The 16,707-nt window shown below is 36.8% G+C and overlaps 1 protein-coding gene across 1 annotated transcript in view; it reads left to right on the top strand.

Annotated features, from left to right (window-relative positions):
- Positions 1-16,707, top strand: part of TRHDE (thyrotropin releasing hormone degrading enzyme) — a gene marked incomplete at both ends in the record, with an annotated part of 409,908 nt that overhangs the window by 238,255 nt on the left and 154,946 nt on the right. The gene's annotated exons all lie outside the window — the stretch shown is intronic.

The following is a 16,707-nucleotide window of genomic DNA, read 5'->3' on the forward strand; positions in this document are numbered from 1 at the left end:
TTTGGGTCATCGTGTCTCCATTGTCATTTGTTTCTAGGTGTTTTTTAATTTCCTCTTTGATTTCTTCAGTGATCACTTCGTTATTAAGTAGTGTATTGTTTAGCCTCCATGTGTTTGTATTTTTTACAGCTCTTTTCCTGTAATTGATATCTAGTCTCATAGCGCTGTGGTCGGAAAAGATACTTGATACAATTTCAATTTTCTTAAATTTACCGAGGCTTGATTTGTGACCCAAGATATGATCTATCCTGGAGAATGTTCCATGAGCACTTGAGAAAAATGTGTATTCTGTTGTTTTTGGATGGAATGTCCTATAAATATCGATTAAGTCCATCTTGTTTAATGTATCATTTAAAGCTTGTGTTTCCTTATTTATTTTCATTTTGGATGATCTGTCCATTGGTGAAAGTGGGGTGTTAAAGTCCCCTACTATGATTGTGTTACTGTCGATTTCTCCTTTTATGGCTGTTAGTATTTGCCTTATGTATTGAGGTGCTCCTATGTTTGGTGCATAAATATTTACAATTGTTATATCTTCTTCTTGGATCGATCCCTTGATCATTATGTAGTGTCCTTCTTTGTCTCTTCTAGTAGTCTTTATTTTAAAGTCTATTTTGTCTGATATGAGAACTGCTACTCCAGCTTTCTTTTGGTTTCCATTTGCATGGAATATCTTTTTCCATCCCCTTACTTTCAGTCTGTATGTGTCTCTAGGTCTGAAGTGGGTCTCTTGTAGACAGTATATATATGGGTCTTCTTTTTGTATCCATTCAGCCAATCTGTGTCTTTTGGTGGGAGCATTTAGTCCATTTACATTTAAGGTAATTATCGATATGTATGTTCCTATTCCCATTTTCTTAATTGTTTTGGGTTCGTTATTGTAGGTCTTTTCCTTCTGTTGTGTTTCTTGCCTAGAGAAGTTCCTTTAGCATTTGTTGTAAAGCTGGTTTGGTGGTGCTGAACTGTCTCAGCTTTTGCTTCTCTGTAAACGTTTTAATTTCTCCATCAAATCTGAATGAGATCCTTGCTGGGTAGAGTAATCTTGGTTGCAGGTTTTTCTCCTTCATCACTTTAATTATGTCCTTCCACTCCCTTCTGGCTTGTAGAGTTTCTGCTGAGAGATCAGCTGTTATCCTGATGGGGATTCCCTTGTGTGTTATTTGTTGTTTTTGCCTTGCTGCTTTTAATATGATTTCTTTGTGTTTAATTTTTGACAGTTTGATTAATATGTGTCTTGGCGTATTTCTCCTTGGATTTATTCTGTATGGGACTCTCTGTGCCTCCTGGACTTGATTAACTATTTCCTTTCCCATATTAGGGAAGTTTTCAACTATAATCTCTTCAAATATTTTCTCAGTCCCTTTGTTTTTCTCTTCTTCTTCTGGAACCCCTATAATTCGAATGTTGGTGCGTTTAATGTTGTCCCAGAGGTCTCTGAGACTGTCCTCAGTTCTTTTCATTCTTTTTTCTTTATTCTGCTCTGCAGCAGTTATTTCCACTATTTTATCTTCCACCTCACTTATCAGTTCTTCTGCCTCAGTTATTCTGCTATTGATCCCATCTAGAGTATTTTTTATTTCATTTATTGTGTTTTTAATTGATGCTTGATTCATCTTTAGTTCTTCTAGGTCCTTGTTAACTGTTTCTTGCATTTTGTCTATTCTACTTCCAAGATTTTGGATCTTGGAAATAGAATCTTGGATCATCTTTACCATCATTATTCTGAATTCTTTTTCAGGTAGACTGCCTATTACCTCTTCATTTGTTAGGTCTGGTGCGTTTTTATCTTGCTCCTTCTCCTGCTGTGTGTTTTTCTGTCTTCTCATTTTGCTTATGTTACTGTGTTTGGGGTCTCCTTTTTGCAGGCTGCAGGTTCGTAGTTCCCGTTGGTTTTGGTGTCTGTCCCCAGTGGCTAAGGTTGGTTTAGTGGGTTGTGTAGGCTTCCTGGTGGAGGGGACTAGTGCCTGTGTTCTGGTGGATGAGGCTGGATCTTGTCTTTCTGGTGGGCAGGTCCATATCTGGTGGTGTGTTTTGGGGTGTCTGCGGACTTTTTATGATTTTAGGCCACCTCTCTGCTAATGGGTGGCGTTGTGTTCCTGTCTTGCTAGTTGTTTTGCATAGGGTGTCCAGCACTGTAGCTTGCTGGTCGTTGAGTGAAGCTGGGTGCTGGTGTTGAGATGGAGATCTCTGGAAGATTTTCGCCATTTGATATTATGTGGAGCTGGGAGGTCTCTTGTGGACCCGTGTCTTGAAGTTGGCTCTCCCACCTCAGAGGCACAGCACTGACTCCTGGCTCCTCAATTTGGGATGATTTGTTGTCTATTCATGTATTCCACAGATGTAGGGTACATCAAGTTGATTGTGGAGCTTTAATATGCTGCTTCTGAGGCTGCTGGGAGAGGTTTCCCTTTCTCTTCTTTGTTCTCACAGCCCCTGGGTCTCAGCTTTGGATTTGGCCCCGCCTCTGCGTGTAGGTCGCCGGAGGGCGTCTCTTCTTCGCTCAGACAGGACAGGGTTAAAGGAGCAGCCTCTTCGGGGACTCTGGCTCACTCAGGCCGGGCGGGAGGGAGGGGCACGAAGGGCGGGGCGAGCCTGCAGCGGCAGAGGCCGGCGTGACGTTGGACCAGCCGGAGGCGCGCCGTGCGTTCTCCCATGGAAGCCGCCACTGGATCCCGGGACCCCGGCAGTGGCGGGCTGCACAGGCTCCCGGAAGGGCGGTGTGGACAGTGACCTGCGCTCGCACACAGGCTTCTTGGCGGCGGCAGCAGCAGCCCCAGTGTCCCACGCCCGTCACTGGGCTCCGCGGTTTCAGTCGCGACTCGCGCCCGTCTGTGGAGCCCCTTTAAGCAGCGCTCTGAATCCCCTCTCCTCACGCACCAGGAAACCAAGAGGGAAGAAAAAGTCTCTTGCCTCTTCGGCAGCTCCAGAGTTTTCCCGTACTCCCTCCCGGCTAGCTGTGGCACATTAGCCCCCTTCAGGCTGAGTTCTCGCCGGCAGCCCCAGTCCTCTCCCTGCGCTCTGACCGAAGCCCGAGCCTCAGCTTCCAGCGCCGCCCGCCCCGGCGGGCGAGCAGACAAGCCTCTCGGGCTGGTGAGTGCCGCTCAGCACCGCTCCTCTGTGCGGAAATCTCTCCGCTTTGCCCTACCCAGGTATGTAGGGAGTTTCTTGCCTTTTGGGAGGTCTGGGGTCTTCTGCCAGCGTTCAGTAGGTGTTCTGTAGGAGTTGTTCCACGTGTAGCTGTATTTCTGGTGTATCCGTGGGGAGGAAGGTGATCTCCACGTCTTACTCTTCCGCCATCTTACCCGGAAGTCTCTCATGTATGTTCTTAAAGGATGATATTTTAAAAAGCCATTTATATTCAGAAAGGCACTAACTGTTTCAGGTTTTGTATATTTTAAACTTGGAGATAAAAGATAAATGAGCATTCCCTTCAGAATAAAGTATTTCTTCCGAAGACTGTGTTCAGGTGTGCATGGTGTCAAGGTCTTTCTGCATTTCCTTAGGAATTTCAAAAGCAACCAATAAATTGACAGGATTAGACACTTCCTAAGAAGAAAACTCTTCTGAACCTGGTGCCTAACAATAATGCAACGCTGTCCTTTCTCATATCTAGAAATAATATAGGAAAAGTTAACCCATTCATTCCCTTTTTAGGTAAGAGCAGTTTGCAAGCAAAATATTCCAACTTGCTAAAAATGGTCAGACATCACTTGATAAACAAAAAAATTGATGATGCCAAAAATTTATATCAAAATGATGAAATGTTCCGTTAGACATCATTGTTCTCAAATACTTATGATTTGCAATAGCAGATTATACCAGTTTAATCTGTCCCTTTTACCACGCTTGGTAAAAACGTTTATCTTCTTATGATACATGAATTGTTCAACACTTGATATCATTCAGTATCATCTCAGATATGTTAAAGAGAATTTGCTTTGCAAAACCTGTAACATGAACACAACCAAAAAGGAAAGCTGGGGACTAAGAGGACGACCAAAGAATAATTCATTAATTTTCTAATTATTACTCATCCTTAACCAGGCAGCTATATGCTTTAAAAGATATTAGAACACACTCATTTCTAAGCAAGGAGTGACTGTCTCAGTCCATAACACTTTGTGGGACTTTTTTTTTTTCCATTTCATCAAGGTTACTTTAACACTGTTCAGATGTTGCTAGACAAGGATGTGATACATGAAAGTAGTGAGTTCAAGTGATATGAATCAAAAAATGTAAAGGAGCTTCCTGTCAAGAGAAAGCAAAAAGCAATAACTTGAGGTTGATGAAGATTTTGCTTCAATTACTCCAGTAACACTTGCAATAATAAACACTTAGGTAGCATTTACTGTGTACCATTAAACACTTTACTTATGCTAATTTGCTGTGAAATAGAGTAAGACCTTCTGCTAGGTATCTTGAGAGTACGCATCTTTGCTGTCATTTTTCTTAAGAGTCTGAGAGTGTGGTAATGGCTAGACTACCATGCAGGCCACCACTCAGGCAGCTCTCTTCAACCATGAATCCAAAAAGATGATTTGGGGTAGAACATGTTTTGACACTGAGCTGAATAACCTCTGTGGATCTACCATTCACAGATTTAAGTAAAAGCCCCTTTTGAAACTATTTATATCTTTAGCTTTTTACCTTTCCCTGGGACCAATGAAATAAAATTCTTTCTAATGATTGGAGTGTTATCTTTGTCATATTTGTCTTTACAAATGAAGATATGTGGGGATGCTTTCTCTTCTCTAAGAATCTACTTCAAATCCTCCTGTGTCCAATTAATTCCTTTAATCATTTAAAATTTTATCTTCTCAAGATTTTATTTATAGTTCAGTGATGTGTTTCCTGAGTGCTGTTAACATTAATTTTATATGAACTAGTTTGATGGATTGCTGCCACTTTTTTACCATTCCATTCAGTTATACATTTCATTCATTCTGTTTAATTAATTCATTCAAAGAATTATCAAGTACCCAAAATGAGACATTCATTTTGCTAATTTCTATGGAATAAACCTCATGGCTTATTAGCAGAGACCTGCTATATATCAGTTTCTTATACACACTGTATTTTGTCTTTAGTGTGGTGGTTTCAGTTAGAAGGTCTGGGTAGATGAGGATTTTTTTTTTTTTTTTTTTGCTCTTAGTTGACCAACCATGCCTCTGTCAGAAGTTGTTTTGTTTATGCAGTAGCTCAAAAACACAGATCCATAATCTCAATCAGACTGTTCATATTCATAGATATGTTTGGAAAATAAAATTTAGCATAGTAAGTCTCAGAGGATTAGCCAAATAATGGAACAGGAAGAAGATTTAGCTACCTACTATCATTTTTATATTACATGGATCAAACACGTTCTCTAATATTTGCTTAGATTTACAATAGCTATTTATTTTTATTTAGAATTTGAGTATCTTTCTTCTCAGTTAAGTTCTGTTCTTTCCCTAAGCTTTGCAGCTTTGCTTGGAATATAAGTGCTTTAAAAAAAATATTTCTGTACTTTGGGTTGTAGTGGTGCTTGTGGTGATGGTGGGATATTTTTATCTATTTATTATTTATTTCCCAAGTTTTCTGATTAAAGAGAGGTTTAGTTCGATTGCTCCTAAAGAACAAAACTTGGCATTAATTACATTCTCTTCCCGACTATCCACTTGATCAGTCCAATTTGAAGGACATTAAACACAATACAATATTGAAGATGACTAATTAAAAATAAAAACTCTCGGGCTTCCCTGGTGGTGCAGTGGTTGAGAGTCCGCCTGCCAATGCAGGGGACACGGGTTTGTGCCCCGGTCCGGAGGATCCCACATGCCGCAGAGCGGCTGGGCCCGTGAGCCATGGCTGCTGGGCCTGCACGTCCGGAGCCTGTGCTCCACAATGGGAGAGGCCACAGCAGTGAGAGGCCTGCGTACCGCAAAAAAAATAAAAATAAAAATAAAAATAAAAAAAATAAAAACTCTCCGTGTTTCTTTGTCTTACTTTTTAAGACCATAAGGTGCTTTTCTTGGAATCTTTGGCTTCTTCTGAGAGATGATGGTTTATATCACTTCCTAGGCCTGAAAATAATTCGGCTTCTCACAACAAAATGATATTATTCTATTAGTTGCTAAGCATTTTGCTGATATTTTTAAGGCCCCTAATTTAAAAAATAGTTCCAGGGATTAATCTATATTGACTCACTCATTTTTCATGATGTAGCAAACATTTTTTGGATGCCCAGTCTTTGCAAGTTTCTCTGTTAGAGATGGGGAACACAGATTAGTAGGAACATCAGTGTCCTCAAAGTCTCATAGATGTATTTTACCAATTAAGTTAAATTATTTTTTGTCATAGTAATGCTACTTTACAGTTTCCTAGAATGAAGTTCGTTTCCTTATTTCTACCTATCCCGTGGATTAATTTTTTTTTTTTTTTTTTGCCACACTGTGTGGCATGCAGGATCTTGGTTCCCTGACCAGGGGTCGAACCCATGCCCTCTGCGTTGGGAGTGTAAAGTCTTAACTGCTGGACCACCAAGAAAGTCCCAGATTTTTGACACTTAATAGCTGTGTGATCTTGTTTCTCCCTATTCAAAATATGTATGAAATACCTGTACTGTTTTTGTCACAGAATAGTTTTAAAACTCTAAGACATTTTTCCTCTTCTTCTTACTACAAATATTACTATTACTATTAGGTACTTAAGTATAATGGTATTACTTTTAGGGTCCAAAATATGTTTTCCAGTGGAGTATCTTGTGAATCACATATTAAAAATTAATAAGAGCAAAGAAATTGCCTTCACATAATACTTTTGAGTATACTGTTCCATTTCAGAATGACTTTGGAATGCTAATATTTTAATATTTTTTCACTTTATAAATGGATTGCTTGTCCAGATTTTGCATTCTGAGTAGTAAAGATTTTCTTTGCTAATTTTATAATCAGTCTATAAATGTTATAGTAGCTTACTTTGAGATACAGTAATATATAGGGTCTGGGAATAAATGTGGAGTTTCCTTTCTGAATTGGTTAACTTTTTTGGCCATAGCACTTTATATATTCTGGAGTTGTTTGTTATGAGTTAGTAAATCTTTTAAATTTGGAAAAATTAATGCTTTTTATTTTCATTGGAAATATACAGATTTCTGTGATCTGGCAACAAGTGTAAAGTTTTATTTAGCTAGATTATTTGATGAACTGATCAGTTATATCACTAAATATTAAAATTAAAGTACAAAAATGTGTTATTTAATAAATTTCATTATCAAGTTAATAAAAATTTTGTTACAGAATTAAGGTCATTTTAATTATTATTTATTTCATAAATTAAAATAACATAAAATAAACTAGCTACTTGGTAATAATGTTAATGACTTCTGGGAGTTGGCGAACCTATTTTTGGAATTATTCCAGACCTGAATTGTATAAGAAAGTTTCTATTAGGATTTAAGTAGAAATTGAATCTGTTTAAGATGATTAGTCAGTGTGTGTTTAAAAATACTCTGGATTACATTTTATCAATCAAATATTCTAGGGCCTTGTTAGCTTATTATTGATTTGTCTGAAAATATTAGCAACTTCTTGTGATGGATGTGAGAAACAGATGTGTGAGTATCAAAAAAACTGGCAAATTTGATTTTATTGAAATGTCTTATCAGCTACTCAAAACAATTAAGCATAGAGATAGAGGAAAAGATTCTTACTGCCAAAGTAGAGAGAGGATTATTGAAAAGGTGAAGAAGCTTACCTCTCTGCAGAGGATGCTGAAGTGACATGTACAAGAGTGGGTATGAGTTCATGTTAATTAGCAAAGAAGAGGAAGTCAATCTCCCCCACTAAACAATGTGCTTCATCAGTTAAGGACTGTTTATTTACCATCATTTCTCAGCATTTAACCCAAAGTATAACATCTATGAGGAATTCAAATAATAAAATTCTGGTCAAAAGTTAACAACAAAAAAAGAAATTATGGGCAACAAATAATTTATGAAAGATTATAAGCAGTTTCTATGTCTATATAAGAACTCATTCATTGAAATAGAAAGGATATTGAACTTCAAAGTATATAAAATTACATTGGATAAGTGAAGGAAAACAGAAGGAAAAAATGTCAAGAAATCCAAAAACTATATGATATGAGCATTTTAAGAGGGTTATATAAAAGCACATGGCATATGGTGATTGTTCACAGTGATTTTTTTGGGCTGCTAGAATCAGAATGAGCTATGTAATTAGACAACCTGTTCATAATTATTACTGTGATTGACATTATTTGAAGCACATTGAAGGTTGTTCTGTAAGACCCAGGATTATCATAATTAATGAATATGTAAATGACTAATTGATGGTGACTTCTGCCATATCAATATTGCTACATCTTAAAGGTTCTTGAGTAAGTATGCAGAAGGCTCAGAATTTGGTTGAATACAATGCAGTACATTTTGTATTTCATCTTAGCATTTTCCCTTAGCTGTGTCACATCTTGGATAATATTAGACATGACACATTCAGCCTGGATATTACAAACAAAACATAAGGCAGCTGAAGGATGTAGTCATTGAAGAGACTCACAATTTAACCCACCTCCTCTCTGTGTTAGTCATGTTTGAGAGGATATCCGTTCATAAAAACCTGTGCAGGGAGTTATTTGGGATTATGAGAGCCTTATAAAGTCATCCAAGATAGTCTTATAGAGATATAATTGCTTTTTTAGTTAGTGCGTTGACTAAGGCATCTTAAAGTGTTTGTGGCTTGGCAGTGAATGAAAAGTAGTTGATAGTTAAAAGAAATAAGAGCATATAGAACACATTTGGTTACTTATTGTAAAGTTCATGTGAAATCACAGAATAATGTTAAATCAATAGAGATCTACACAGATAATTATGTTCATGTACCACTTACTGTAAAAGGTTATGTGGAAAAAAACAGGTAAAATTTTCAATACAGTGCTTGTTTTATTATAGGCATTAATGGTGATTATTTCTAAAATTATTCTTTAATGCCTACTGCATATATGTGTGTTTACATAAGTCTGACTTTAATATAAGTGGACTGTTTTAACAAGCTGCACATGAAAATGATTATCAACATCCTAGGCATGTGTATTTTAAACATGAGATTTTGAAATGTTAATTTTTAAGAAATACTATATAGAAGCAACACTTATTTTCACTACATCTTTAGTTTTATTTCATTTATCAGTATGATTTAGCTATCCACAAAATGTTAACTAATCAGCTAAATAATGACATTATATTTCACAAGTACATCTAGGTAACTTTCAACTGAGTAAAGCTTAAAATACTTTTGGACATTTTAGAACTTTATAAAAGTGGGATGAAATATAAAATTACATAGTAAAATTCTTTTAATATTTTAAGAGACTTGGAATCCAAATAATTTATAATTTTTACACATATGGCATTGTGTTGTGTGTTTACAAAAGATGATAATTGCGACATCACAGAGATACCATATCACATAAATAAAACCTGATGTATATTTTCCTCCAATATGTTTGCTTTTCTTGTTTGGATTTTTGATTGTATTCCTCTCCTCTAATTTGTCCTGATTTGAATAAGTCATGAAGAACAAGAGTGAAAAAGCCAAAATATGCAATGCTAGGTATACCTGTATCCTTGTTCTAGTCTTATGCAAGCAAGGGGTTCAGATTAGTAATGACTCATGTGGCATTTGTTTAACCTATGAAATCTTAAAAGGCTTCATCCATGGTGTATAGATTTCCAAAGACACAAAGTATCTAATTTCTTCTCTTTATGATAGATCAGTTGAAATTGAATCAACATGGTCATAGACACTGAAAGCATTTTTACCCATAACGTTCCCTCTGTTCTCTACTCCCATAGTACTTTGTTTGGTTACTAATACGTTACCCGTCAAATGGCACAAATGAGTTGTACGTATGTCTATCTTCCCTATCATAATGGGAGTTGCTTGGAGGCAGGAATTGTGTCCCCAGTTCGTTTGTTTCCCCAGCCTCCAACATGTGGAGGTTACGTATACAAAGCGATCAGTAAACGTGTGGAATTAGATTGTATTGTTCAAATAATTTTTGTCAGACATTCTTGTTCATTTGACTCTATGGATTAGAAAAGTGCCTTTATCTATATTCAAGAGGATGTTGTCAATATTAAAAACTGGAATAAGACATTGCTTTAAATAAACTAATGAAAATACTGAAAAGGAAATATTTGTATCTATTTGGTTATCTTTATGTGTATCTACATACATATCTATATTTATGCCTGTTTTATATTTATGTCTAAATCTATATTTGATTCATACATTTTGGAATTTCAAAGTAAATACCTTGTTGGATCACCATTGGTCATCACAAAATTGAGCTAAATTTTAGAAAAATAATGGTATAATATTTTGTGATCACAAAGATAAAGCCCATATTGTGTGCTATTTTTGCATAATTGTGCTGTATTGTCCTATTTTGTTTCAAGTTGCCCCTCACTCTAGTCCGCTTTCCAGTATTCATAGTCATCTTTCTAAATGTAGGTCTGGTGATGTCACTTCTTAATTCTAGCTTCCTAACTTGCCATGGAGGATCTTGATAATTCTGTTCTTGTCTGTCTCTATGCACTAATCACTAGTCATTTACCCCATTATACTCCCTGCCTTCTGCCACGCAGAACTCTGGAGTCCCCCAAACAGGTCAGGCTGTTTCATACCTCTATGGTTTTTCCCAGATATTCCTTTCTGTCCAAAATGCCCCTTTCTGTGGTATTCTCCTAGAAAACTCAATCCCCCTTAAAGATTCAACTCAAACTATCAATTCAGAAGCTTTCCTTCCTTTCTCCAGACAGAACCAATCACAGCCTTCTCTGAGTAGTCACTCTGTATCCTGAACCTACTTCCATTTTTACACATAGTAGGTGCTATTTCAATATTTGTTTTCATCTTTGTCTCTCTTTCTACTAGGATAAAATCTCTGAAGGTTGGATCCCTGTTTTTCTATCTTTTTATCCCTAGAACCAGACATACCATTTGGGATATAGCAGGTACTCAATAAATATTTGTAGAACAAATTATCTTTAATCTTCACAACCACATATGTTTACAAATGAGGGTGCTGAGATCTGAAAAGATTAACTTGCTCAAGGTCAGAGAGCTAGTGAATGGCAGATATTTTTCTTACAGTCTAGGACTCTTTCATCAACTTTGCAGCAGTGTTCCTGTCTTTTCTCCCAGGAATAACAAAAGAGCCATTTATATTCAGACCCATCCTCCTAGATATGTGGAATCTAAAAAATGGTACAAATGAACTTATTCACAAAACAAGAGTAGAGTCACAGGTGTAGAAAACAAACTTATGGATACCAGGGCGGAAGGGGGGAATGATAAATATAGGAGGTTGGGATTGACATGTACACACGACTACATATAAAAGAGATCACTAATAAGGGCCTACTGTATAGCACAGAACTCTACTCAATACTCTGTAATGACAATATAGGAAAAGAATCTAAAAAAGAGTGGATATATGTATATCTATAACTGATTCACTTTGCTGTACACCAGAAACCAACACAACATTTTATTTTTTAAAATTTATTTACTTAATTTATTTATTTTTGGCTGCATTGGGTCTTCATTGCTGCACGGGGGCTTTCTCTAGTGGAGGTGAGTGGGGGCTACTCTTTGTTGCAGTGCGCGGGCTTCTCATTGCGGTGGCTTCTCTTATTGTGGAGCATGGGCTCTAGGCACGTGGGCTTCAGTAGTTGTGGCACGCGGGCTCAGTAGTTGTGGCTCGTGGGCTCTACAGTGCAGGCTTAGTAGTTGTGGCACACGGGCTTAGTTGCTCCGCGGCATGTAGGATCTTCCTGGACCTGGGCTCCAACCCATGTCCCCTGCATTGGCAGGCAGATTCTTAACCACTGCACCACCAAGGAAGCCCCTAACACAACATTTTAAATCAACTATACTCCAGTAAAAATTTTTAAAAAGGATATTAAATTAAAAAAAAAAAGAAAATTGAGTCCTTGTGGCTGCTCTGATGTAACCCACATCTGCCCAGAGAATGTTTTTCCTCTCTTTTCATGACTGTGAGCACCTCACCACTTCTTGAATTGGCTCAGGCTCTGCTCTCATCTTTTTTGTGTGGTTTGATGTATCTGACTTTATTTGATCTTGATTCAGATTACTTGATTTTTTTCTTTCTTTTCTGATGACAAGAGTCAAAGTGTCTACCTGGTATTGCTCTTCACTAAAATTAGTCAGCCTTTCTATAGGAACTTGCCGACAAGCCTCCCTTCCAATAGTACTTCCTCTTTTCCCACCATCACCATGACTATTCAGATCTTGACGTGTTCAAGCAGAAGCCATTTGGAGACATCAGGGAATTGATTTTTTCAGGTGTATCTAATGATGTGTTAAGAATTTTTAATAACTCCTTTCACATATATTTCTAAATACCAGTATATGAAGTGTTAATATTGTAAGAAATAATTGTTAAAAAAGTTGCTTCTCTCCGAGACTTCATTTATATTTGTATACAGGTTACTGTTTCTTGCCAAAAGTTGTTTAGCACTTGCCCCTTATCTTAGACCTAGGCTTTTACTTTCAGTTGCCTGTGACATATTGCTTTTTAAATGTTCACTGTCACATTCCTTGCAATATGTCTAAAACTCATCTTTTAACTTGCCCTCCAAACCAAAATTTTCTCCACTTCTCCATTTCTGTCAGTAGCATGCCCCCTACCTTTTAAAACATTCTGTCAATCTAAAATCTTTTAAAATTCCGTCACTTCATTCCATGTAGTTATTTGTTAGTACTTCCTCTCCATCATCCACTAAGGGGACCAAGGCATCAATGTCAGTTGATTGTTCGTTCAAAATATCTCTCAGAATCAAAAGTCCTTCAGCAACACCTGTTGTAATACATCATCACCATATCGCCTCTTGGTACAATAGCCACTTCCTGTCTCCTGTTTCTACATCTATCAAGCCACTCTGTATAACTCAGATAAGTTAATTTTCCTAAGACACTACTTTTATTATGTCATTATCTCTGCTCCTGCCTATTTATTATGACCAAACTCTTCAACCTGACAACTGAGGATTCAAACAGACCAGCTTTTTTTCATGTTTCCTCTGCCAGGATTTGCCCTTTTAAGCTGCTTCCCCCATTCATCTGAGTAACCTTTCATCTTTCAACAACCCACTTTAATGTCACTTCCTCTGTGAAGCCTTTTCTGAACTAATTAATCATTTCATCCTCTGTGTTTTTATAACATCCATCTTTCTCAACTACTTTTGAGTTCTTTCAGGTTGAGGACTAGATTTTAGTCATATATTTATTCCCAAAACGCAGTACAGTATCTGGCATTGAGTAGGAATTTAATACATGTGTGTTAAATGAATGAATGAATAAAACAATAGTGCCTTACTTCTTTTCCATGTGTTATTCTCAGCTCTGTGCATTCACTCACACTTTGTTTACTTTTCTGAAAAGTCTTTACACTGTTCTCCAAAAATTCAAACACAGCATATTTTTGAAAATAGTTCAGTACAAAATGACACACATATTCAGTATTATTAGAACTGTTTAAATGTAGGCATGTATGCAACATCTCCAAGAGGTGTCTGTATTAGAGTGGTAGGATTTATTGTTACTGTTAACAATAAACTTCTTGTAAACAGATTTTAAAGTTCTCCATTTTACCTTATTGTTTTGCATTTTGAAAGTTGTAGAATGGCCTATCATGGTGTCCTTAAAATATAGAGTAGAATAAAAACTGTTGACTATGCACCATAAATATATTCTTCCCTGTACACAAACACATGAGCATGCACACAACTTTAAAGTTACTTGAAGGATCAGATCAAATTCTACCTCTTCCATTAAACTTTCCATAAATAATTCTGTTTTACTGTGTTTTGCCTCAAAATTCTTTAGCATTTCTAGTCTGTAAGAGAAAACTATTATTTTGTTCACTGTGGCTATTTTGTTTGATGTTTTATCTCACGTAAGAGCCAGGATTTCTTTTTTTTTTTTTTTTTTTGCGGTACGCGGGCCTCTCACTGTTGTGGCCTCTCCCGTTGCGGAGCACAGGCTCCGAACGCGCAGGCTCAGCGACCATGGCTCACGGGCCCAGCCGCTCTGCGGCATGTGGGATCTTCCCAGACTGGGGCACGAACCCGTGTCCCCTGCATCGGCAGGCGGACTCTCAACCACTGCGCCACCAGGGAAGGGAAGCCCGCCAAGATTTTTTTTACTTTATTTTTAAACTTTCATAGTCTCAGTTCAACAATAAGCAACTAAAAAAAAAAATAAGCAACTAACCAACACTTAGTAATTTCTGCTGTAATTGTTATTGTTGTTGATGATGAGGAGGAGAAGGGCCCTAGCCTGGGACTGACAAACTAAGATTACTTCTTCTTTTATAGTGATGCGGATCTTTTATAAAAATTAGCACCTTCTCTCCTGCAAAATTCTTTGTAATTTTGTTAAATTGGGTTTGCCTCTGGTTAGAATTTTCTTTTTCTCCCCCTCAGTTTAAGTTATTGTCTCTTCTGAGCTTTGTGAGTATCTTCTGCCAGGCTTTTCTTTCTTTCTTTTTTGTTTTTCCTTCTCTCTCTCTTCATCTCTCTTAATGCCCTTTTTCTCAATTAGACAATATCATCCTCTCCAAAAATGTAGAAGACGAGTCTTTTGCTAATGACTTAACACTACTAAATTTAAACTCTCCTTTTTGAAATTCCACCGACCAAAGGTTTGTTTTTATTTTTCTCCAGAAGCATGAAGTAATATATCATGTATAACTTATATTTTCTTAAATGAGAAAGTTTCATTTTTGAAATTTACCTTAGATTTCATTTTTATAATCTCATGGCCATTGACTTTATACCATTTTAAAAAATCACATCTCTAGCAAACCAAGATATGTTTACTAGATTTTAATATGGATCAATATATATTTATTATTGCTAAATATTAAAAATTAGGATTCAAATAAATCATTGTGTTAAGTTCATTTTACACTGTGATTTTTGATCAGATGTTTGAGTGACATAATGGAGCAAGCAATCACTATTCGAAGAGTTGAATATTATTTGACCTTCAGAGTGGATATCACACCGTCGGTAGTTTTTATAAATAAAAATGTTCATTGATCAAGTTGAAGTTTCATTATACATTTCATGATTCCTCTCATTAATTCCAGTATCGAATAGCTTTAATCTGCATTTTAAAATTGAATGACTAACAAGATTGCATACCGGCTTAAAATTTTTATTTTGGAAATACACAATTTTCTCTTATTCTCTAAATCTAGGCCATTTGTCTGAGATCTTGTCTTTGCTTTTTAGTGGACTTAAAATGAGCAATGTAAATACCAATTTTTTTAATTTAAAAAATTTTAAATCACAGTGTCCAATTTCAGTCTTCTTAATCTTCTTAATTCATCTTGAATTAGGAACTCGATTTAAGAAGAAATACAGTATCATTTTGTGTAGTATTTGTCACTTAATTCATTGTAAGTTTATACTTTTTATTGTGGTCTCTTACGGTCTGGAGCATCCTTCTGGGACTTAGAGTGACTTTTGGTTCAGTCACTGCAACAAAGTCCTTTTTGATGGAGCATTGACGTGAAATTTGTAGACCAAAGAAAGAGGACCAAATAAATTAGATATATAGTCTACAGACTATAAAAATAAGCTAGTAGAAAATAAACCTTACAGTATATAGTTGGATTGCCAGTTAAATTATTGATTAAACATACTACATTATTGAGCAAGGGATGATGAACAAAAATGTTTCTTTAAAGCCAGATTTTTTTTTTTTTTTTTTTTTTTTTTTTTTTGCGGTACGCGGGCCTCTAACTGTTGTGGCCTCTCACGTTGAGGAGCACAGGCTCCGGACACACAGGCTCAGCGGCCATGGCTCACGGGCCCAGCTGCTCTGCAGCATGCGGGATCTTCCCGGACCAGGGCACGAACCCGTGTCCCCTGCATCGGCAGGCGGACTCTCAACCACTGCCCCACCAGGGAAGCCCTAAAGCCAGATTTAAATTAACACAAACATATGTGCTTAGTTAACTATACTTTTCTTAGTATATTTATTCTCTTTCCAATTTTTAAAATCCAGGATTGGTGTACTCTCACCTTGAAATTACAACTCACTCAGAAATAAAGTGCAGTTTATCTGCTGGCCCAAAATTTGGAGGCTCCAGGAATGAGTTCAGAATTAGCTAGAGCAATTAAAGTGTTGCAGTCTTATCTCTGTAATGATACCTCTCAGGTCCCAATTATCAAAGGGCTATTTAGCCCTTGATATCTCTTGCAACTTCTTTTTCCTCTCCTTCTCCCTCAGTGAAGGCAGGAGACTAGGAGGACTAATAGCTGCCAGCATTTTTGTTAACAGAACCTAAGCTGTTTCTTTAAAGCAGGCTTCTTAAAGCAAAAACAACAGAGAAGTACTTTTTTCTTTACAGTTTATTACTAACATTACAAGTCAGCTTTTATTAGAGCAAATACTAATGTCTCAGCAATGCACAGAAGTCTCACGATTTTGTTTGCTTTCACAAAATGGATTGTTGATACCTATTGCTCTCCACTTTCTGAATTCACTTATCACATCCACATACACAGATATTATAGTTTGATGTCAGTAATGCCTTTTATTATTTGTGGTGGTCTCCTGAAATTCTTTTAGAAAATAAGTGTGTGTGTGTGTGTGTGTGTGTGTATTA

The sequence above is a fragment of the Hyperoodon ampullatus genome (assembly GCF_949752795.1).
Source record: "Hyperoodon ampullatus genome assembly, chromosome: 11".
NCBI classification, from domain to species: domain Eukaryota; kingdom Metazoa; phylum Chordata; class Mammalia; order Artiodactyla; family Ziphiidae; genus Hyperoodon; species Hyperoodon ampullatus.